The sequence below is a fragment of the Ammospiza nelsoni genome, chromosome 9 (genome assembly GCF_027579445.1).
Source record: "Ammospiza nelsoni isolate bAmmNel1 chromosome 9, bAmmNel1.pri, whole genome shotgun sequence".
Classification (NCBI taxonomy): domain Eukaryota; kingdom Metazoa; phylum Chordata; class Aves; order Passeriformes; family Passerellidae; genus Ammospiza; species Ammospiza nelsoni.
In genome coordinates this window covers 21,210,904-21,234,552 of record NC_080641.1, presented here as the reverse complement: position 1 = coordinate 21,234,552, position 23,649 = coordinate 21,210,904, and the positions used below count along the sequence as shown (strand labels likewise).

Here is a 23,649-nt window from a genome sequence, read left to right as displayed (position 1 = left end):
TACAGCTCAGGAATTGCTTCTTCTGCGGTCTGTACAAAACCAAATAGAATTAGGGGATCATGCCCTCATGAAGTATCTGGACTGTATAATAGCAATAATTATAGAGCAGTATTATTAACAATCAGCCTACATTTTTCACTGTGACAGATTCAGTGCACTATGGAATCCAACTTTTAATTGAAAAATACTCAAACTATAGCGTTGCTGCTTGCAAAGATAAACTTTTCATTTGTACATGGATGCAGTCTTGTCTCAGTCTAACGCAGCAGCTTTGAGGAAGATTGCCCTCATCTGTCTCAACTGTTTGCTATTTGCTAAACATAATGCCTCAAATCTCCCTGAGACTAGAGAGCAAACTTGAGAGAATCTCAGCCTAAGTTTTACTTAGCGTGGAATAACTGCTTCCTTCAAGCATGATTTAAAACAGCCCAGAAGGATTCTCTTTGGATCCCAGAAACTAATGTGCCAAAAATCAGTGTTGGAAAACTGGGGTATGTACTCTGAAGCATGAGATTAAATTTAAAGTCATTGATATTTAAAAGACTGATGTGTCATATAGAAAGTTTATTTATATAGAAAATAGTCACTACAACACATTGTTCTATGCTGTGCTTGAAAAATCTCAAATTCAGATATCACACCATTTGATTTGCACAGACATTAGTATGTGATGGCCCCTCTATATACCCCAAGATACTGCTAGGTTGGTGCTGCAACAAAAGCAATGAAAGCTAGGAGAGAAAAACCGGGGGAGCACCCGTTCTGATGATATTTCTCTTCCGGAGCAAATACTGTGTGTACTGAAGCCCTGCTTCCTGGGAAGTGTCTGGACATCACCTGCTGATAGAAAGTAGAGAATAAATCTTTTGTTTTCCTCTGCTTCTGCACATGGTCTTACTTTTGCTTTATTAAACTGCCTTTATCTTGACATGGGAGGTTTTTTCTGTCTTATTTTCTCCTTTCTTATTTTCCTCCACTCTGTCCTACTGAGGAGGGGAATGATAGAGTGGCTTGGAGGGCACTTGGCTTCTAGCCAAGGTCAACCCACCACACTCCTCCAGATGTCATCCTGGAGAAAGCAGCGCACATCTATCTCGCATATTTGTCTCTGGGACAGGTGGCAATAAATTTCTACTTCTCTGCTTTAATTTTGATAGTCAGACAGGAGACAGGCATTCATTTCACAGTGGATTCCTTTTTGTCAGCATTTCAGAATATTAGCTCTTTCACAGTCTTCCTAAAACTCAGCCTTAGTTCAAATTTCATGAACCCCAGCAGTTGGTTCACATAAAGGTCAGTTTCCTAAGTTTCATCATTCTCCTTTGTATTGATTCACTTTAGCCATACAGAGAAGATCCAAGCTTACTTCTGCTTCACCACAAAATGTTTTGGATGTTACACAGTGGGGAAATGTAACAAGTCTGAACTGATCATTATGTGAAACCATGTTAAGGTAACTTATGTGGAAAATTGGACTGATGCTGCTTTTACAGCTAAAATCCACTAAAGAACAAGAAAAAGAGTGACATTCCAACGAGACATGCATTCCTACTAATTATCAGGAATCAGGGTGGAGGAACTTCAGTTAGTATTTAATACATCATGGCTCTCTTTTCAAGTCCTAGATCTTCTTGAATGGATGCTAATTTAGCATTCAGAATAAAGACCTTTAATGTTTAAACAATTAATATTTACATAGAAAAGTTATGTTTCTTATAATAGGTCAGTAATAATATACAATGAAAAATGCTTTCTCAGGATTTGATACTGGACTGTAAAACTGCTAATGTCACTAAAAACGTAATTTTAAAAACACCTGAAGTAACCTTAACAATAAAGTCTAAATAGATTTATAATGGACTTCCAGGATACAGGATAAGATTCTTCCTGGATCCTTACCTAGGATCCAGACATGAGGTTTTAAATAATACATATGTTGTCTGCATGGAGGCTTAAAGCACAGTTGCACTGCAGCCAACTTAAAGGATCCAACACTTTAGGAAGTGTTAGTTTACTTGTGTCACATTATATTGCAATCTCCCATGTTGATATCCCATATATGTTAATTACCAGAGCAGCAGCCAATGTAATCACTCATCAGTGGTGGCTCAGTGCCAAAAGATTTTCCTATGGTTCTTGAATTTCTGTGCCCTATGTCACTGAAAAGAATCCCTGCTCCTCCTTCACTATGCACAGCAAATACCTCTGTCTTCCAGATACCTCAGCTACTTTGTAACTCTTACAAAACATCTGTGCAACTACTGCAGAACACTTCAGGTGCTGACAGACTGTCAAAAGGGACTTGTTAGAAGAAATCAGAAACATCATCAACAAGAAAGGAGTCACAAAAAAAATCCAGATAAATGTTTTAATGTAAACAGTGAGAAGAAAACTACAATAACAGGAAAATACAGGGCTAAGAACGCAGAGTAGACATGAATGGGATCACAATAGAAGAGCATAAGAGGAACATGGGAGAGGTTAGAGAAAGAAAGGAACTGGATTTGGGTTTCACTCCCCACAGCGGGGTTTGGCTACTATTGAGGCCAACAGAGGGGATTAAAAAATGGCTTTTGCAATGAGGGGCAGTCAAGCCTCTGCCAAGCCCAGACAACTTTTACAAGAAACAGAAGGTGTTGAGAATCCCTTAGACACATGAACTGAGTCTCTCTTTGTGCTGGAAAGATGCAAGGTTTCCTTGAGGAGTGGGAGGAAAGGAAATGCCTTCTACAACTAGAAAGCAGAAGGAAGGCACAGGATTCTCTCCCTGCAAACAGCTCCCCTGGCTCACTTGGGTATGACATTGCCAGGAGGTGAACAAGAAAAGCATGTGCTGTAACTACAGCACTTCAAAAGCCGTTCAATGAAAAATATCACACTGGCTCTTATCATGTATGCTTATATTATAGTGAAATTGTACTTCTTTCAGTTGAATATTACCTTTAAGAAAGGGGCGATATCTATTTGTTTATACTGGACCTAAAAGCAATGTCGTTTACAAACTAAAAACTCTCAGGAAAAGTCCGATACTTTTTCTTATTCAATACAGCACATTAGCAATCATTTAAAAAGTATGGACTTAAAGCAGTATTGCTGATCAAATATATTGCATTAGAAATAAATTCCATATTAAAATAGGGACTTTTACTAAAGAATTACCTTTTTTTTCAAATAAATTACTGAAACTTTTGCATTATGAAAGCTCTCAGGCAAAATTAATGGTTTTGTTTTGCAAATTAATTTAGATATTAAAAAATCATATTTTCAACCAAGATCTCAGTTACTCAGATTAAATATTAACCAAAAGCTGTCTTCTGCTTAAATAGAATTTAGCCTTTGAAGTGTTTTTATTAATCTCTTCTGATGTAGGTGCTTGAAATTCTATGAAAGTGCTGCTGCTACCAGTTCAGTGCATCACTTACTGTAATTTATTTTCAGAACATAATTCTATTTATAAATGAAAATCCTATTAAAAGAAGACAAGAAAAATTAGTCCTAGACTTTGCATTGGTAGAGTAGAAACAAAATGAGCGGCCTAACCTGAAGTGACATTTACAAATTACCTGTTAATTTAAACTGGGTTGAAGGATGACAGAGTTTAGTCGGACTGACAGGAAGTACCGAAGGAATGACAGTTGGGCCTGTAGTGGCCATAAAGCTCCCATAGCAAGCACATTTATCTGCCTCTCTGGGAAAACCTTCCCTTGTAGTAAATAATATATTTTTAAAAATATTTACTTCGTGGCAGCCCAGTGACTGAACATTTTATAGAGCTGAACTCCTCCCCCATTCCCTCACTCAGCCTCCCCTTCTTTTAATTCTCATTTTTGCTAAGGATAAGAGCCCTAAGATGGCCACCTGCCTTTAGTCACATGGTTGATTCATCACCACCCCCCTAAAGCTAAACCACATGATTTTCTTAATGAAAATGAGACAAGAAGTGACAAGGCTTGTATCCTTTAGTTGCTTCAGGATAACATTCATGCCCTGAGACCAGTTCCTTTGTTCGCTAGACATTCTTTGAACAGACACGATTGCGAATCAAGGCCATGCACTGCCAAATATTTATAAGGATAATAATAGCTGCTCTCACTCCACTTACAAATAGCACTGAAAGGACTCAGAACAAAGTGCTAAGAGTCTTGTTATTTATTCACTTCTGAAAACCAAAATGTTTTCTGAAGGAAAGGCTCCAGTGTCTTACCTTTTAAATACTTTCCACATGTACAAACTTTTATAAAATATTTAAGCTACAAATGGAATATTTGGGAGTCTTAAAATAATCAGTGACAATTATTTAGGAATCTGTCCCTCTTATGACAAACAAAGGACCACACCAGACAGCTACTGAAGCTCGTTTCTGCGAGGGAGCACCACATGCATGTGGAGATGCATATATACAGGCATGTGTGCAGGCTACCATAAGGCGAGCTCAGGTCACACACAAAAAGCTCTGGTGCATGCTTAATGAAAAACACTTCCATATTTTTAAAGAGCAAGCTGTATTTTATGTACACATAGCAATGACTGAACATAAATTTAAAATGTTATACGGTGTGTTATATGTGTTTTAGGGATCTCAAAGAGCAGCATCCCCTGGGCCAGGCTGCCATGGTCTGCCCCTCACCCACAGTGCACCATGCAGTCCACGTGCAATGCTGGACCCACACTCTGCTTTCCCTTGGGGTCAAAACCCGTGCTGATATAATGCAGCTGGGTGTCACTATAAACATGTCTCTACATTCACACAAAAAACCATATAAATCCCTCCATGAACATGAGTGTAATTATAGATACAGACAAATGGTATGTGGAGCCCCCAACAAAATTCAGAAGCCCTCATTATAACGCCATTTCCACAGACCTTGCTTTTGAAACTGACAGTCTAAACACAGAAAGGTCAACCATAGCCAAGCCTGCAACACCAAACAAACTCAAGGTTTCTGTAGGTTGGCATGGAAGACTTGCCAACAGGTACCATCATCTTGCAGTAGACATTTTAAATGTAATTCATTTCTGATTTTTATTCTTAGCATGGGACCCTTGATTTTTTTCTTTTTAAATAATGGTTTCACAGGAATGTAATTTTACACATACTGTACAAAAGATTTTCCTTATTTAATAGCAGAATATAAATTCTGGAAGGAAGAAAAAAAATCTTATTATTATGGAAGAAGAGTAAAATAAGATCTACAGTACCATTATTTTTTTAAATTAGACATTGTACCTTAGTCAAGAGATCCAAATATAGACTGTGCTTTGGTCTGTAGTATGTCACTGATGAAAAATGGTTCTCAAATTCTACTTAAAGAGTCTAAGAGGACACAATTAATATTTTTATTTTTCTCAGGAAAAAGAGGGCTCCTGCAATACATAAAAGTTTTGAAACTCTACTGATAGTAGGAGGAAAGTAACAAAAAAGAGTAAAATTGAAAAAACAACCCAACTGAGTTACTATATTTGATGTGCCAGCCACAGACTTCCTCCCTCACTAAAACTGGTTAGGGTTCACCTTCCTCACAGAAAGGAGAAATGACCAGTGGGAGTATCCAACTACAGAGTAAGAAAGATCTTTACTTTGGAGATGTTCAATACAATGAGGAGAAACATAACCCCATCTGCAGCTTGACTCTATGATATAGAGAGCTTTCATGTGTCTTCATGCATCCTTCATATATCTTTGGAGAGACTGTCTTCCATTTAGATTTGGAGATAGAACTAATATACAACATTTTATTAATTCTCTCCCACACATCTTTGCCCAGAAAACCGTGACTACCTCTTGGACCAATCACAATTATTTATCCCAGTTTATTAAGTGTCCCTGTACTGCAAGACTGATATTCCTGCCCTTACTCAGTGTATCAAGGACATATGATAATGATAACGATCAATGGTATTGTAACACTGCACAAAGGCCAGGATGTCAATTCCCTTTCTTCATTAGAAAAAAATACTATTGATTATTAACTAGAGATAGCTAGAAATGAAAAAATGAATAGGCAGATTACCCAACTGCCAATTACCTGCAAAGACTTAGTCAGGTATTTGGGATGCAAATTAGTTACATGTGGTTCTGGAGGTAGACTTCTTCAATATTCAGCACCATTATTTTGATTGGTTGTATTACAGGAGAAGGAATTTAGAGCTACAGTTGCACCAAATTGAAAGATAGAGGTTATTTTTTAGTTTAGTCATGTCTACTTTCAAACCATCACATGAAAAGTTCTCTCAGAACTAGTCCAATGAACTGCAGCAAACAGAGCTAATACTCATTGTGCCTTGGGAGTCGTTATGTGTTAGTCAGTGACTGAATAACACGAAATATTCTACTAGAGAAATCTGGCCTCTTCCAAGTGTCTGAGTGCTACTCTGGCACTCCTGAGGCTCCAATCACAGGATTCGCACCATATGTACTTACCTCATATGATCCCTGTCTAGAGAATCTCCCTTGTTTTTGTACAATCAAAAGATCTAATTGCTTTCTACACATGCAAAAAAGATAAAATTCACTGCTGCCAGCTCGAGTTTATTCTTAAAACTGCAGAAATTCATACCTTTCCCCTTCTTTTCTTTCTTTTTTTTTTTTTCTTCATTCCCTACCTTCTACTGAATTTTAGAAAAGGTAATTCTGATACCCTGGCAGAAAAAAATAAGATCTACAAGGCACTTCACAGCTCAGACTGCTGCTTCAGGAGGTCATGTCCCTAGATATGAAGTATTTCATGTAGGACTCCAACCAGCATTCTGAATTCCCTGATTCCTCTTACCCAGGGAAAATGGGTGCCAGCAATACGTCAGGTGTCTGTACGATGACAGAAGATTTTCTTATTCCTTGTTTGCTAAATAGTCAATTATCTTTGGATAAAGCTCCCAAATGGTTTTTTAATTTTTATTCTACATGCTAAAAAAATCACTTCAAACCTAATGCATACAGCTGATGTACCTTCATCAGAGTCTTTAATTTTCAGAGAGAATTTACATTATTGGAATCCTGTTTTCTGTCCCTCTGGTAACTGAGCATCACAGTAGTGATCATTCAGAGCAAAGGAGAATTGTTTGCATGCCACCCTAAAATCCTTCTAGCTTTGTCACAGCTATAGGACTTGAAGGAGGGATTAATTGAGAGAAATCCTTTGGTCTGTGTCTCACATGCAGCTTAGACCTTACAAAAAGAGGCAGAATTAGGAAAATTGTATTCCTTTCAATTCTGCATCTCTTAGTGATGAGACATCTCGAGGAGCATTGCAGTGTTTTCAGGCTGCCAGGTAGACATCAGATAAAACCAGGAAGCTCTTACTTCTTTATTGGAATCACAGTCTGAGCATAAAAATTATTCAGATGCTTAAATCCATTCTCTAAGCACCACTGGTATTTTTGAAAATCACTGTTCTGTTGCAATACCTTCACAAGAATCCCCAAATTTCTACTGGTAGCAAGGCTGGAAACTGCTTAAGCATGCGAAGCAGTTTGGTGACTGATCCCCACCTGGACTGGACAGCCTTCAAAAATTAGACACCTGTCCATCAGCTCAAAGGAGTTCATCAGATAGCAGCCTGTACAGCACTGCCCAGCCCACACAGCAAGCTGCAGGCTCTGTGTTGCTGCCACTCAGCCTAGTGAATCTAGACATTGCTGTAATACTCAGCACATGCTGTCGATTCCCCTGTGTGATGTGCAGCAGTGACTGAACTCAGGTCTCCCTCCTCCCAGGACCCTCATAAGATAAGATCCTCAGTGGCAAGTCTCTCTCAGCAGTGCTCATTGAGGCTGTTCTATTTTCTTGAAATTGCTTAAACATTCTTTGGGACAAAGAAGAAGGAGGGATGTGTTCAGGCTGGCAGCCAGAACAACCCCTAAGACCCAATTATTCATTATTGCACACCAAGTTTCCCCTGTATCATTCTGATCATGCCACACAGCAGCCATTTACTGGGGCCACAAGACATAAGAGCAAAGCAGAAGAAGCATCAGGAGGGAGGCACAGAAGGAGCAGCAACAACAGCAAGACACACTCTGCATAACAAGAGCAAGGCTATCAGCTGCATACCTACACTGGCCATCCCAACCAAAGGTAGAGGCACCCCAGAGATGCATGGAAACTTAAGGAATGAAGAAGATAGGGAGCACTTTCCTTTAGATGCCATAAAACCTACAAAGCAGGGTTGAAACTTCACTTGTAAGCCACCTGTCTTAATCAATCATAGATGAACTGCACAAAAAATACATAAAAGGAAGGGAAGAATATACAGGAGATAGGATATCCACAATAATTTGTTGATCGTTTGCCATCTTCTCCTTCTACAGAGGCAGCTTTAAAAAATGTGTAAAAGTCCAAAGAATGCACTTCTAGGAGTATGGGGTAGTTTTTCAACTACATAAACTAAGGCAGTATCTGCCAGAAGTAAAACTTTCATTCAAACGTTCTTTTAAATAACGCTGTGTTCTTTCTCCTCTTTACTTAGAGGAGGCTCAGATTGATGGGTTTGCTGATTTCCAGAGGGATCTTTTCAGTTTTGAACCAGATCCTTATTGCTGCTGATAACACACACCAGAAAGCATACCATCATTTTATTCCCACTGGAATATGTGAGACATTTGGGGACTGTTTCCAGCTTTGGTAATAGCTCTGTGCTGTTATGACATCAGCCTCATTATCATGGCCACTTGCATTTGATTCTTTCTAGCCCACAGGGACAGGGGCCTGGAAGTGGCAGTGTGTGACAGAACCTGTGCTGCATTCTATGGAACCTCACAGACTCTTTCTTTCCAAACTGAGACTTTCACATCTATGCTCAGAATACCAAATCTTTAGACAGATGACCAAGACAAGACTGAGGCATCCATACATAGGATATTTAGAGCATTATTTTAAAGAAATTTAGTTCTAGCCTTCATGAATGTATATTTCACCATGTCAGAGTGAACAAAGTGGGGTGTGACAAGCAAATGCTTATTCGTCCATTGCTTTCCATTTCCTTGTCCTCATTTGTATGCTACAGTATTAAAAAGCAGACACACTGAAGGCAAAAAGTATTACTGGCAGAAGTCTCTAATTCCCTTTCCTATGGGAAACAAATAAAATAAAAATATATTATTCCTTCCATCTATTTGTATTACTTTTTTGACCAGTAAAAATTTAAGATGCAAATCCTGACATCTGCCATGAATATTTGTAAGTCTAAACTGGGAGAACTGGTTAATGTAAAATGGTTTTAGATACTTACTAAAAACCCTAGGGCTCTTACTGGATACACTCAGGGCCAAGATATGCAGTCTAAGGAGCTCTTGTGGCTTTGCTTTGACTGAGATAGTATCTAAGTAAATAAATATTCTCACCATCGTGTGCCTTGGGGATGAATATCTGGCCTTATAGCCAGAGTAAAGGCCCTTAGGACTGTGCACTGGCCAAATACTCAAACTACTGACAGATTCAGTGCTCCTTCCCAGGGCAGCCTGTAGGATTTCCTAGAGCTTGAACAAAAATACTGAGGAAACGGTTGTTTAGACTTCCTATAGTTTTTCAAAGATATTCTTAAAAGACTTTGATCATTAGATGAAAATAGATAATATCCCAAATTCACCCAGGGAGCACAGCTATAGGATCTCAGGAGAGTTGCTTCTGTGGGTATATCCTTCCCCATTCAAGGCTTCTGCTCTTTGATACAATCAGTTAATTTGCGTATCTTACATGCTGACTGGCATACGAGATATACAAGGTACACCAGATAGAAATAAATACATAAAATTTTAGCTCCCTTAATTTTACCAGACAGATTTAATAAATGCACATAACTAATGGGTATATAATGACTTCCTAAACTCCTACTTGTAGATCATGCATTCTATTTCCCAGTACATCTTTTTTTTCCAATGAAAAATTAAATTGGAAAGTCAACAAGAAAGAAATCATACTGGGGACATTTTCTATCCATTCATTTACATTTTCACTCTTTGCAGAATGTGGATAGTATATTTTTACTGCATGTTTTGTTGCTATTCAAAACATTTTTTTTAATTGAAAAGCAAAATTGTTAGGTGAGTAGAATCCTGTATGCATAATAAGAGCACAATTTAAAGGTATCCCTAGGCTAATTTATGAAGCACTAAATCAATTGGAAAGTTTTTCCTTTTTCTTAAAGAGGAAACCTGCTTTTTCAGCTGGTTTTCTCTGTTTTCATGGATCATGCACATTGATCATAGCCTGGTACACTTAGCCAAATGCATATGGGGAAAGAAACATCTGAGAGATGAAACTAATGATAGGTACAGTCTTTGCTGGTTTGTTTCACTTCCTTTCCTAAATGAATTCCCTGTTAATTAGTGCGCAAGCCATTACTGAATAAGGTTCACAGACACTGACCAGTGTGATAGAGAATACAATTAACACACAGGAGTTTTACAAACAGGTATCTGTGATTGCACAAAGACCAGGCTTGTAAGTTAACCTAGTAAAATGTTATGTGAAATACCTTTCTTCACAGCCCAGCAAGGATGTGCACAGTAAGTTTCCAATAAACTATGGGAAAAATGTGCATTCCAGAGTAGATGTTGTGGCTTCTTACTGTCACTGTGTGAAAATGATCCTTGGAGCACACACACAGATCTCAAAGCACATTACAAAAGCAAGGAGGTATCACTCCCATTTGTATCGACAGCAGACAGAACCACAAAGATGGCACAAACTTCCTGACTCATCCAGCAGCACAGACAAAAACAAAACCCAAGGATCTTGCCTAGATCAGCACATTATTGCTGACTCTCATTTTGCATTTGTTGATAGTGCCTTACAGAAACATGTTCCAAAGCAATCGTTTATCCACAGATAATTTTTACTGATGGCAGTTGCTGGACTTTCGCAGTCCAAAAGTCCTCTGAGGAGAAATAGTTTGCAGTTTATACACTGCTCTACAGATAGTCCTATAAAGATCTTTTGCCCTAGTTTCAAGCATAAGAAGGTACACAGAAAAACTGATGCGTTAACAGGACCTACTCGACAGTTTTGGACTGACTAACATGTGCACTCACCTTACACAAGTAAAAAGCTCTTCTTGTAAAAGAGGCAGAAAAGACAGAGGAAATTTCAGCTCATTGAGGGCTATTCTGACAGTGTAGACATTAACTGAGAAAGCAGTTCCTATGTTTTAGTTGTTTTCATCTTTGATTTAAAATGTAATCTGTTCCATTACTAAGTTCTCTCATCCTGGGACATTAAATCTGATATATTGTGGAAATTCCAAAGTCCAAACACATCACCAATTGTTAAATTGGTAATGCTTACATCCTAAACTGGCAAAATAGACCTGATTTTATCCATCAGAACTGCATGGATTCAAAGACCTAGTGTTTGATTCCATGGTCATGTTGTATGGCTCTCCTTAACTAAAGAGAACCTAATGATTTGCATCTATATATTTTTGTCCTTCAGAAGGACAAATTATACTTCCTGTTCATGTAACTATCATGAGTGCTGCATCCCCTACATGACACAGTTTAAAGGGTATAATTAGCAAAATGCAGTCCTTACTTGTCTTACAGATGCCACCATCTGACACGGAAAGGCAGAATATTCTATTCTTGTATCAGTGTTGACAATAACCAGAATAGCTTGAACTTTACCAGATATCCTGTCCCAAGAAGCTGCCCTTCTAATACAGGATTTTTTACACCTGTTATCTATAGGAAGAACAGAAAATTACAGAGATATCATTTGGACTTTTTAAAACACCTTGCAGCATTTTAGGTTCAGAAACTGAGATAAACGTACATTTTTCCATTTGAAATACATAATATTATTCCTCTATCATTTCTATTTGAAAGAAAACTGTATTTACATAGTTGGCTTTTTCACTGTGATACTTTCTTCTTACAGCTATGTAATATCCACACCAAAGGCTGTTGAACCAGTTGTTTAGTAGCTCCTCAGAGTAATTCCTTCAATTACTCTGAAAAATCTCTTGCAAGATGCCTTGCCCTAAACTCTCCATAATCAGAGCAGCCATAGAAAATTGTGATATAGAAGTCCTTACCATTGCAATATGCAATCCAATATTTCATCTGCATGTGTACACCTAGGTTATTTTAAGGTAGGCGTTGAAACCCTCAGGCAGCATATTGGACTGGGTGAACAGTCAGGGCTACTGGAAGATTTTACTAAGTTATGCCTGGATTCACCACAGGAGAAGGCAAATTGAACAACGAGAGCTTATCATGGGATTTAATAACATTAGCATGCAATTCCACTGACACTGAGGAGGTGTGACATCTATTCCACAGCTGGACATACAATGGGTAGTGAGAGAAATGTCCCGTAATTCAACAGACATAGAGTTTATAAGTTGGAAGTAACTGGGCTCTTCAAAGGCAAACAGGATCAACACACATGTTGAGGCACTACTTTAAGATCCACTAAACCCCTTTCTGAGGGCATAAGCACTGCACCTGTCTCATGCTGGCCTCATTTGCATGACTGAAATTCATCCCAAATACACCACACAAAATACTGCAGAATTTCTGTGCCTGCAAGAAGAAAAAAGGACTGTTCCTAATGTTTTATTAAAGTCTCGTAATTCTGAACTAGTGTGGTGCCATTTTATATGTGTTGGCAATATCCTCATGAATACCTGTGACAAGTGTCATTAACATAAAATAAAAAGTGGAATTGGGCATGATTTAAAATTTAGACACGCACTTGCCACATTTAAAAATGTACTTCACAGATATATTTTTAAACCCTGTATTTTTCAAAAACAAGTCAATTCAATGCCTTATATTTTGAGTTTTAATTCCAATCAAGCTAATTTCTAGTCATCATGAACACATACCTGCCAGTAATGAAGGTTGTTTAATTAGGTCCAGATAAAATAGCTACAATTCTGTTTCTGATCCACCTGTCAAAGCAAATCAGTCTTTTACATGACTTTAAAAAAACAAATTAGACTAGCTGATGATTTTTTGAATATTCAAGTAGACATACTGAAGATAAATCCAAACCAAACTTGTGACTGAACAAAAGCCTGGAATGTGACCACAAAGATGAAGAGATCTTGTTCTGCCAGAAGCAGATTTCCAAGCTTGGCATTTGAGGATTATGAAGTCAAGGACAGGGTGCTAAAAAGTGCTACTGGAAAGGATAGCAGTGACTTCCACAGCTTAAGGCAAGGTAACATTTCAATGCTATGTAAAATTAAACACAAATAACAATGTTAAAGGTCCTACTTAATGCCCCAAAGCCAGGTGATTTCAGAATAAACATGTCCAACTCATGCCACTATCGCTCTATGGACAAAAAACACTAGTTTTCTCTTCCTGCTACTGTTACAGAAACAAGTAGAAAATCTAAAAAGGCTTAGAGGCTTGAATGCTAAATAATTTCTTTTTCATTGGATTTTAAGATGGGCTGGTAGGCTGTATACAAAAACATTTATGGTAGGCAGATGGCAACAAAAATTGAATGTCACAAATGGATTTGACATATATGATGTTAATTAAAACAACTTAGTACTCTGAGAAATTGCTAGTAATTGCTTAATACTGTAGCAGCTCAACCAACAATCTCCAAAAGAGTAAGATTAGGCATAAGTGCTAGGTAACAGACTAGAGAGAAAACAGTGATTAAAAGCAACTCTCAGACACAAACTGTAAACATCCATAACACAAAAAAGGGTAACTCAAATTTTAATATAGAAATTATCTACTAGGCTCTGGTATACAAATCAGTTAACATGTGCTTGCTGTTTCTGTGCTTACTGTGTATTCAATCCATTAAATGAGAAGTCACCAAAAATTGCAGGGTTTCATGTGGTTTTTCTCATTTGAGCCTACCAGTTATTCTGCTCAGATGATACTTCTCTCATTCTTTGATTCCCTATCAAAGCAGTTCTACTGATGTTACTCATTAGAGCACTAACTTTTCTCCAGTCATTTATGCAGATTGCATTGGCAATTGTTGTGCCTTCTGGGTGATGAACTTTTTAATTTTGGTTGATTTTTAACTCATGATGACTTGTTCTTTCCTCTGACTAACATTCTAAGCACCATCCTCAAACTGTCTTTAATTTGTTTAGATTGGACATTTTTTGATTTGGCTTTGCAAATCCAGTGAGAGTTAAGTGATACTATCACATGTATGCACTGATTTCTTACCTTACACAGATAATTCCTGTAAAATACAGTTATGGTAGAAATAGGGCACAGTTGTTCTAAGTGTGTCAGTTTCCATAATGTTTGGGGGTTTTAATTCTTTTCTCTATGAATACAATTCAAACCCAATAAAGTTGTAGTTTTTCCATTTGCCCCATCACATTCATATGAGAGGAAGTTATGAGTATCAAAGTCTCAAAATTCATTCATGTTTTATTAGAGTCTCTCTACATTATTGAAAGGAAACTTGTTAGATGATGCAGTCTGATTTGAATCTCACAACCTTATGTTGTGAAAACAGCAATGCATGAACTTGTTATGCTTACATATTGCAAACAGTTTAACAGGTCCTCCTTGAAATAAGGATATCACTCTTTTCCACCCTCAGCTAATTTTCCTCAGGCTACAAATGGAACAAATTAGGATCATGAGTCAGAAGGTGAGATTTTTTTATTATGTCATTAGGTCTCAGCTTGGGAAGACCTAAGTACTAACTTGGTTGCCAAACTAAGGAACAGAATTCCACAAGTGATTCATACTCACTTGCCTTACCTAGAATACATGCCATTCTTTCCAGTTGTGGATGGCCAATATTACCTCTTATTTCTGCAGATCTGAAATCACAGGTTGATATAGTCCTGTCTGCATCTGGGAGAAGGAGAGGCAGCTATGGGCTGCTGGCTCTTTATCAGCTGGCTGTTAAAAAATGTTGATTTGACATGAGCATTTGTACACAATATACTCCTGACATTGCATATAACCATATGCTTTACATTAATTAGCCACCACGTCCAAAAGACTCTACAGATTCTTGTCTTTCACTGTCACCTTCACTATACATAAACAGGACTGTACTGAGCTATTTTATTTATGTGCTTTTTTTCCTCTAGATCAGAAGTAGAATGCATTCATTTGAAATATGGTTAGATCAGAAGTAGATGATATTTATTCGAAATACAGTTGCAGCATGGTTTCAGAATATATCATATATTACTGCACTTTGGACCTGCAATATATTGCGAAACTCCTAAAGATTAAAAGAAAAAATAACCTCCAGATTTTTGCTTCCCATTTTCTGGAAACAAATAGAGGCATAGAATCATAGATTATTCTGAGCTGGAAGGAATCCACAAGGATCATCAAAGTCCAACTGGCTCTGCACAGGGAAGCCCCAAGAATCCCACCATGCACCTGGGATCCATGGACCTTACCTTTTGTCCAAAGGCTTCTTGAACTCTGCCCAGCTGGGGCTGTGACCACTGCCCTGGGGAGCCTGTTCCAGTGTCCAACCACCCTCTGGGTGAAGAACCTTTTCCTGATATCCAACCTAAACCTCCCATAACACATCCTCATGCTTCTTCCCCGAGTCCTGTCACTGGTCAGTGCCTGCCCTCCTCCTCCTCTCATGAGGAAGTTGTGACTGCAGTGAGCTTTGCCCTCAGTCTCCTCCAGGCTGAACAGACCCAGTGCCCTCAGTTGCTCCTCACAGCTTCCCCCCAATGCCCTTCACCATCTTTGTTGCTCTCCTTTGGACCCTCTCTAATTGCTTTATTGTCTTCTTATAACATGATGCCCAAAACTGCCCCCAGAACTTGACGTGAGGATGCTGCAGCACAGAACAGAGAAGTACAATCACCTCCCTTGCCCAGGTGGCAATGAATCATCTCCTACATCATCATCACTGCTTCTTTGGAAGATCTGAAGTCTGGACTAAAGCTGTTAAGAATACTGGCAAAAATTGGCCAGTGGCAGATTATTTATGCTCACACTTTACTACAGGGCACTCAGATTATCAGCTACATGACCTAGAAAGTATTTTACCACAAGGAGCAATGAAGACCACGAGATGCAACTAACTCTACTGACATTTGACCAGTCTAAACTGGTTGATACAAGAAGCACATTTGTTTATTTGACCTCTATTTCCTATAAAAACCGCTATTCAAGATTTTGCTTATCTGTCTCCAAATTTCCACTTCTCTGCAGGTCACTGGCTGCACAGAGCCTGCCTTTTTAAGGTGTTTTGTGTCATTTGTTGGTGTTAGGATGATACAGGTACTTGCTTATCCCATCAGATTGGGTTTTTCACCTCTTTATGATGTTGTGTGCTCCAATTAATTTTTATTTAATCTCTCACCTAGCTTTAGTATATGTGGCACATTGTTTTGCCCTTTTTACGCCCTTCATCAGCACAAAACTCAGTCTGTCATTGCTTATCAGTCTTGTAAAAGGGGCAAAATCCCACTTAGACAGAAAGCTTGCCTCTCCAGAGTGCCCAAAATCATGCCTTTAAAACATTCTTTCAACAAGCCAGTGAGTGCTGTACCTTTTTCCCCAACTACAGAGAGCAGGGAGGTGGGGCACTTCACTCTGTAAAACAGCACAAACATTTAGTACATCTCATGTTTTAATGCTATTAGCTCAAAGCATTGAATTAAACTGAGGAAGGTTAATGACAGGTTTCAGTCATGATTGCAGTGACCATGATAAAGGAATGGGGCATGAGAATGGCAGTTCTAACAATTAAACCCTCTCAACACATTGCTTTAACATTACTGCCATAACACAGTGAAATGCCACAGTTAATCAGATCACAGCTGCTGCCAACGCTCTCGACCAAGTTCTTGTGACTCCCCTGTCGGGACGTCCTACAAAATGATCATGTTCTTCATTAATGCTAAGTAAAGGTAGATGTCACACAATTATTTATGGTTATAATTGTTTATGGTTACAAATATATTAATTTTTTATGGTTATAAATATAGGAGTTGACTTTCATTCTAATTTTTAATTGGCATTATAAATACGTAACGTACAGTTGAATCCCTGGTCCCCTGTAAATCTCAGCTTCCACAAAATAAAAGGCTACAAGCACCTAGCAGCATGTTGCACCATACAAGGCTTCCAGTATATGCTGGAAGTATTTTGCTTACCTCACTAAATACCAGAAGCAAATCTGGCACTAGATCAGTCAGTAACATCTTATTTCAAATATTTCTTGCTCTGCCTCTATTAGATTATAAGCAAACATCTGATTGGTTGAAAGCTCCTGCAGGGTCCCATCACATTTTACGATTGGCCCTTTCTCCATATCAGTAAAATTCAATCACAATGTATTTCTAGTGCTAGCACATGTCTGAGGAATAAAAGGGATCGCTTTTTGCTGTAGTATGCTCTCATGTCCTCACTGAGGACAAAAGGAAATCAAGGCTTGCAGAAGAAGGACAATTTTGGTCAGCAGTAACAGCATTAGATGTGGATGTACTAGACCTTAGTTCAAGTCTGTTTCCTCTGTGCCTTGAGCAAGTGAGTGGGATTATTTCTATAAATAGGATTAAGAGCACTTACAACTACAACTCCAGGATATTTCAGAGTTAAACAACTAAAGGATTTTGGCCTATTTAGATACTTTAATAACACAAACTCCCCAAAGCAGAGAATAATGAGAGTAATGTCTGATAAATGTTGCTACTCTCTTCTTTATATAGTGAGGGGTTGTGGCTTCTACAATTTTATAGCTACAAATTTGAGGAAATAGGTTATGGAAAAGTTAATGTAAGGTTTTAATCATAATTTTGATGACCATGTCCTAACAAAAGCCAGGGATTATTGCAATTAAAAAAGAATACCAAAATTCTATTTATCCATTGCCAGAACACAAAGAAATGCCACCATTAATTATACACCACATTGATTACTAAAAAAGTTGCCATGTATCCCTTTGACACAACAATCACTGGAATGGTGATATTATACCACTGTCCACCAATACTATCGCTCTACAACCTTCACTTATTGGTGCCATATGCTATTGCTCAAAATGTTAATCACATAGTTTGTGTAGACTGGAAGCAAAAAAATCTCACTGAAACCTGTGACTTGGATCTTTCTTTACCATCCTATAATACAGAGCAGAATCCTCCTCTTTGTTCATAAAAATATGCACCTATAAAATAATGTATGTACTGTCTGCTGAATATTCTCTACTATTCATGAAGTTAAAATTAACTCCTTATTTTAATTGCTTATCAGTTCCATAAGCATAATTCTCATGATTTAACTTGCTTTCATGGGGATCTGCTACCTTTCCATATAGAACTTCACATTTTTATGAATTTTTACTGTTTAAAATGTATATGTATGTAAATTATTATGCATCTGAGCCTTTCACATCAGAGGTACACTATAAATACTAAATCAACGTGGAAAACATCATGTCTGCTTTAACTTGACTTGATTATGGCTAAATATGAAAAAATAAATTAGCATTTTACTCTATTTTTAGTTGTCTTCATTGTATTATACTGTGTATTTGCTTCAAGTGAGTAGATTAACACCCCTCCCAACTATTTCCTATAGGCTTATGCTAATAAAATGTAACTTAAAAAAACACAAGGGACTAGCAAGAGAAAGTCAGGTGTCTCATACAGATGTTCCTTAACTGAAGGACAAATATGCTGGAAACCTTGGGATACTGAGTTTTGTCTTTTCTCAGAACAGATCTACCTATTGCAGCTGGTAAATGTAGCACAAGCTGGGTTAAAAAATGGCTGAGACAATACAAAGCTTTCTTCTAATTTAGATTATATTTTTGCTCATGTTTTCCATAATTTATTATTGATTTTTCTTAGATTTATTACCTATATTTGAGCTAGTGATTCAAGCAATTTTAAAAATAAAGCAAATAAAGCTACAAAATGCTGCAATTCAGCAATTATGCCAAAGACCATTTTTCTTCTTCATAGACGTGATTGACATAAGAATGTGACTCAGGAAGAAAACATTATTAATATGAAGAAAAGTTACAACTTTTGAATTATGTTGGCTCACTTTGGAAGTAATTCCCTGGGTTAGATCTGCATTGCATATTCTGATAAGTATATATAGATTCTCTTTACACATTTTAGCTTGCTTAATAATTTTGCTAAATGCAGAAGAGGGGAAAATAAAGACATATTAATAAACAAGCAATTAAACAGGTTAGGGCAACAATGCAATGCTGGTCATTCAGGAACCCTGTGCTAATTTTAATTAGCTACTTTCCCTTGCTTTCAAATGTAATTAAAGCAGCTTAGTTGTGCTCAGTGATGCAAACCACCTTATTTAATCACTAACGTTATTTCCCTGAACTATTAATGATTTTCAAAATGCTTGTTTATGCAGAATTAGAACAGTAATTATCTTACCAGTTAATTTTGTACCTTCACATTTCACACCTTGCTCAAACGTCATTCATTTACCATAGCCTTTCTGTCAAAACAAAGAAATGCTTGTTCTAAATGTGCTTCTGACTGCCAAATTGAAAGCCAAGTTTTGTAACACTAATAAAGTAGCTCCCAAGTGAAACAGGTGTAGTAATTTAGACCCTTCCTGTCTTAAGCTTGCACGTACATGCTATGTCTTTTCTTTATTAGCTTTAAAATGAGAGCTTGGTGTGCAAAATAAGCTATTTAATTCAGACTTGTGGAGCAGAATATAATCTTTAATTTAAACTAGAGCCGTAAAAAAAGGCTTTTAATTTTAACTGGCATGTGCGTGTGAATTTGAATTAATAATCCAGAAAATTGAAACTGTTTTGCTGCTGTTGCCGGATAGTGACTGTTCTTCACATGCCCTTAGTTTTCACTCACTCCATTTCTCTCTCCCAGGCTTTGCTTAGTGCCTATTCCATGATGTTGCTGTCTTACAGAAAGGGAATTCTTATAAAAAATATCTAAAAAGCTCAGTTGATTGAACTCTTGCAAAAGTATATTGTGTTGAAAGAAATTTTTATGTCTGTATATTTTGGTTTACAAAAGGACTGTCATTGGTATATTCATTACATCTATTTAAGGCAGAATTTAAATACACCATGAATTTATAAATTCATAAATCATCAGATTTTTTTCCTGTTATTTCTTTTAGTGTAAGTTAACAACTAATTGGCCTTTTAATCACAAAATACAACAGCCTTACAATCGGCGAATCACTCTTTCTCCTGACTCTTGTGAGAAAGGGAAGTCTTCTCTATTACCAGGAAAACTAAGCAACTGCCTAAAGTCATGAAAAGAAAATCTGTGGCAGAATGAGAAGAGAAGAAACTCCATCTTTCAGCTGCTCTGAACAGTCTCTGAGGTCTCCCACACTCGCCCCAGCTGCGCAGCAAGTTCTGGTGGTGAGCACTAAAGGCTGCTGGTGCAGGAGATGGCTTGTGGGCAGATGGGCCACCCATCAAGAGTCATTCTGACTCTCCCCTCTTGGCCACATCAGACTAAATATCTGTCTGTGCAACCCAATTCAATAAGTTCAACATTCAATTTACAAAACTAGAAGACAGCCTAAAAATCCCACTGTAAATGAGGCCTCTCTTGTATACATTGCATCTGTGGATAGCTCAAATACACATCTGGCTAAATTCCTTCTGAAGAAGGGGACAAAAAAGACTGGACTTGATGCACTGCTTCTACTGCTCACATAATTTTTGCAGGAAACATAATTGCAAACATAGTATAAGATTTCAGTTTCTTAAGGCTTGTTAATGCAATTAAATTTAAACACAAAAGCAATGCATTGGACTTCCACTGGACCCCCTTTCTTTAAAGGGCAAAGTTACCCATGTAAGAAAAAAGGATGGCTGGATGGACACCTAAAAAGAGGCCAACAATAATTTTGCATGCGTTCATTAGAGGTACAGAGTTACTACAGTCAAGATTTTAAATACTACATCACATTTTGCAAATATTCTTTCCAAATACATTATAAATCATACAAAAGAAAGCAAATCAATGTGCAAAAAAATGGTTTTAGTTAAAAAGCCATATTTTTTCAAAAACCTTTACATGTACCTTGACAAAGCAGTTATCTTTTAATATATTTAAATGTATTATATTTTTCCAGAGAGTCTATAAATTTGAGACAGCTAAAATTATTTCAATATTTTCAGAATACCCAAGATTCATGGTCTCCTGGCAACTAGCAATCACATGGCTGGAGAGGTTTTGGCCTACTGTTACAATGCCATTATATGTTTGGTTGATGATTTATTCAAGTCCAGTTGCAAACCTGCTGTTAGCTCCCTCATTGCTTTAATGCAGCCAGTCTACCATTCATAACTGTCAGGAACCAATTCATTGGGACTTGAGCTTATTAAGCACCCAAAGTGTGCACTGAACATATGCAGTTTTGTGCCTCGGAATGTGAATAAACACTATCCTTTCCATCCATTTAAATTGAGCCTCTGATGTTTTTAACACCATGCGTTATTTTTATCTTGTTATCAGAATACTCAGCCATGAACTCCTAAGAATCCATAGTGCACAGCTTGGTGTTAGCAGGTGTCAGCAAAGCCTGGCAACCTCCTGTCTAACAGGGCACAGGCACAGAGGGAGAGGGTGGCTTAACACACTGTACTTGCAAAAAGTTACTGTGGGCACAGAGTATGAGCTTTATGGTTTCACACAGAAACAGGAAGGACAGGCTCATCTTATGGATACAGCACAGTAGTTGGAGAACCAATAATGGACTTCTTTTCTTACATACTGCTGTATTTGAAAGGAGAAGGATGGCTCTGGCAATTAAATGAGTAATCACAGTGGATATTTACCCTATTGAGGACAATATATTAATTCTCTTGGTCAAACATGCCAACTGTATAAATAATATAAAGAGGGAATGGGTTTTGAAAATAAAATATTACTTAACAAGTTCATTTATATTTTAATCTAACTCTGTTAATTCAATTGTTTCAAAAAGGCATATTTGAATTACAGGCTTTTATAGCTTTTCATGTTGAATAACATGGTAATATGATTTTTCTCCATTCTGTACACATAAGGAACATTCTAAAATGTGTAGCCTCAATTACACAGCAACAGTGTGGATGATATTTAATGCTAAACTGAGAATAAAGCTGGTTCAAACCATTTGGTTTAAAACAACCATAAACAGCCATTTTAACATAATGATTCTAGTATAATATGCTCTGCTTAAATTTTAAGAATTTTAGTGGGGCAAAGATAACATTCTGAGTACTAATTTAATTTAAATTAGGACTTCTGTAGAATTTGAGTTCTGACAAAATAATAAATAAAGTTTAAGGTTGTTTTTGTTTTTTGTGGTTTTTTTTTTTTTTTTTTTGTTCTGACACAAAGGACTCAGTATTTCTTGAAAAGGAAATTATTATAAAAATGTCAGCAAGAATAATTGGAGGGTCAGGAGGTTTTTTCTTGAGTGTTTGCTGATGTTGAGCCCATCCCATCAAGAATTTCAAAAGAGGAATAAAATGGCACTCTATCTTCTGGACAGCTTGATGTTTGTCTTTGCTGTCAAGCAAAAGGGGATGCAATTCCATTCATACTGAGAAGATTAGAAAAATGCAGAAAATATGACAAACCAGAACAATTCACAACCAGTCAACACATTGAGGGGTCTAGAGTCCTTTCGTACATAGGGACTGACACACAGGGCCCCAGTGAATCAAGGTTGGTCACTAATAACAAATGTACTTTCTTACAAGCTCTTCACATTTCTTGAAGAATTTAACATAAATAACTTCTTAAAATTATTCAAAATCATCATAGCATCCCTTAACTACACTACACCTTAACCTGATGCTTTAACAGAACAGGCCTCTGCTTACAATCAGGAGTGGCTGCAACAGGACTGTTCTGCACTGCCCATGGGAGCCCTTGCAGGAAAACCCCTTCCAGAACTATTGGCAGAGTCATGACAGAGAAGTATGAACATATATGTAAGTTTTTCAAAAGAACACTTGCCCTGGAAAATGAATCATCATCTCTTTCCTACAAGACTTTCAGTTCAAACTCAGGCCTTCCTTTAACATAAACACAGTGGACACATTACTCCAGGCTGTTCCATTTGTTTTGTGGTAATGTAATGCAATTACATTTAACTAGCCATGAACTGGCAAACATATACAGTGTTTGGGCTTCACCTTTAAATAAAGCTTACTGCTGCTCCAAGTTAATCAAAATCTGCTGCAAACTTGCTAATCTACTCTGTCTCAAAGCTTAAAGAAATTTCATCTCTGTATCTATTTTCATGGTTACTTACAGAAGTACCTATTCTTTGGAAAGTCAAGGTGCTGTGCAACACTCCCGTGGTCTCTTTCAATGTATTACACCAAATGCAGTTCATTTTTCAGATGTGTGAAGCAATTCAGCACTGTCTTACTCTTCCTGAATATTTAATGATTACTCAGAAGTGACATCAGAAGAAACTTTTGGTAGAACCAATACTGATTCCGGTTTTTTTTGCTGTGATCCCATCTACAGGAGATAAAGGTTTCGTGGAATAATGTCTGGGTGTTTGCATCCTACTTTTCACATCATTAGTGTGATGATAAACACACAGAAACACCTAAATCTAACTCTGCACCAAACTGGCATTATATCTTAGCTTCCTTCATCAGATACTCAGATCTGTTCATTTATGCCGTGTATACATCTGTCCCCAAATATAGGAATGCAATGAAATGAATGAAACAAAAAATGATGGGTAGTAGTAGTA

The 23,649-nt window shown here is 37.4% G+C and overlaps 1 long non-coding RNA gene across 1 annotated transcript in view; it reads right to left on the bottom strand.

Annotated features, from left to right (window-relative positions):
• Window positions 1–634: 634 nt before the first annotated feature.
• LOC132077242 (uncharacterized) overlaps window positions 635–23,649 on the bottom strand; it is a 63,605-nt gene continuing 40,590 nt past the window's right edge. The window contains exon 4 of the long non-coding RNA XR_009419024.1: window positions 635–840. This is a non-coding gene — a long non-coding RNA (uncharacterized LOC132077242). The remainder of the gene's footprint in view (window positions 841–23,649) is intronic.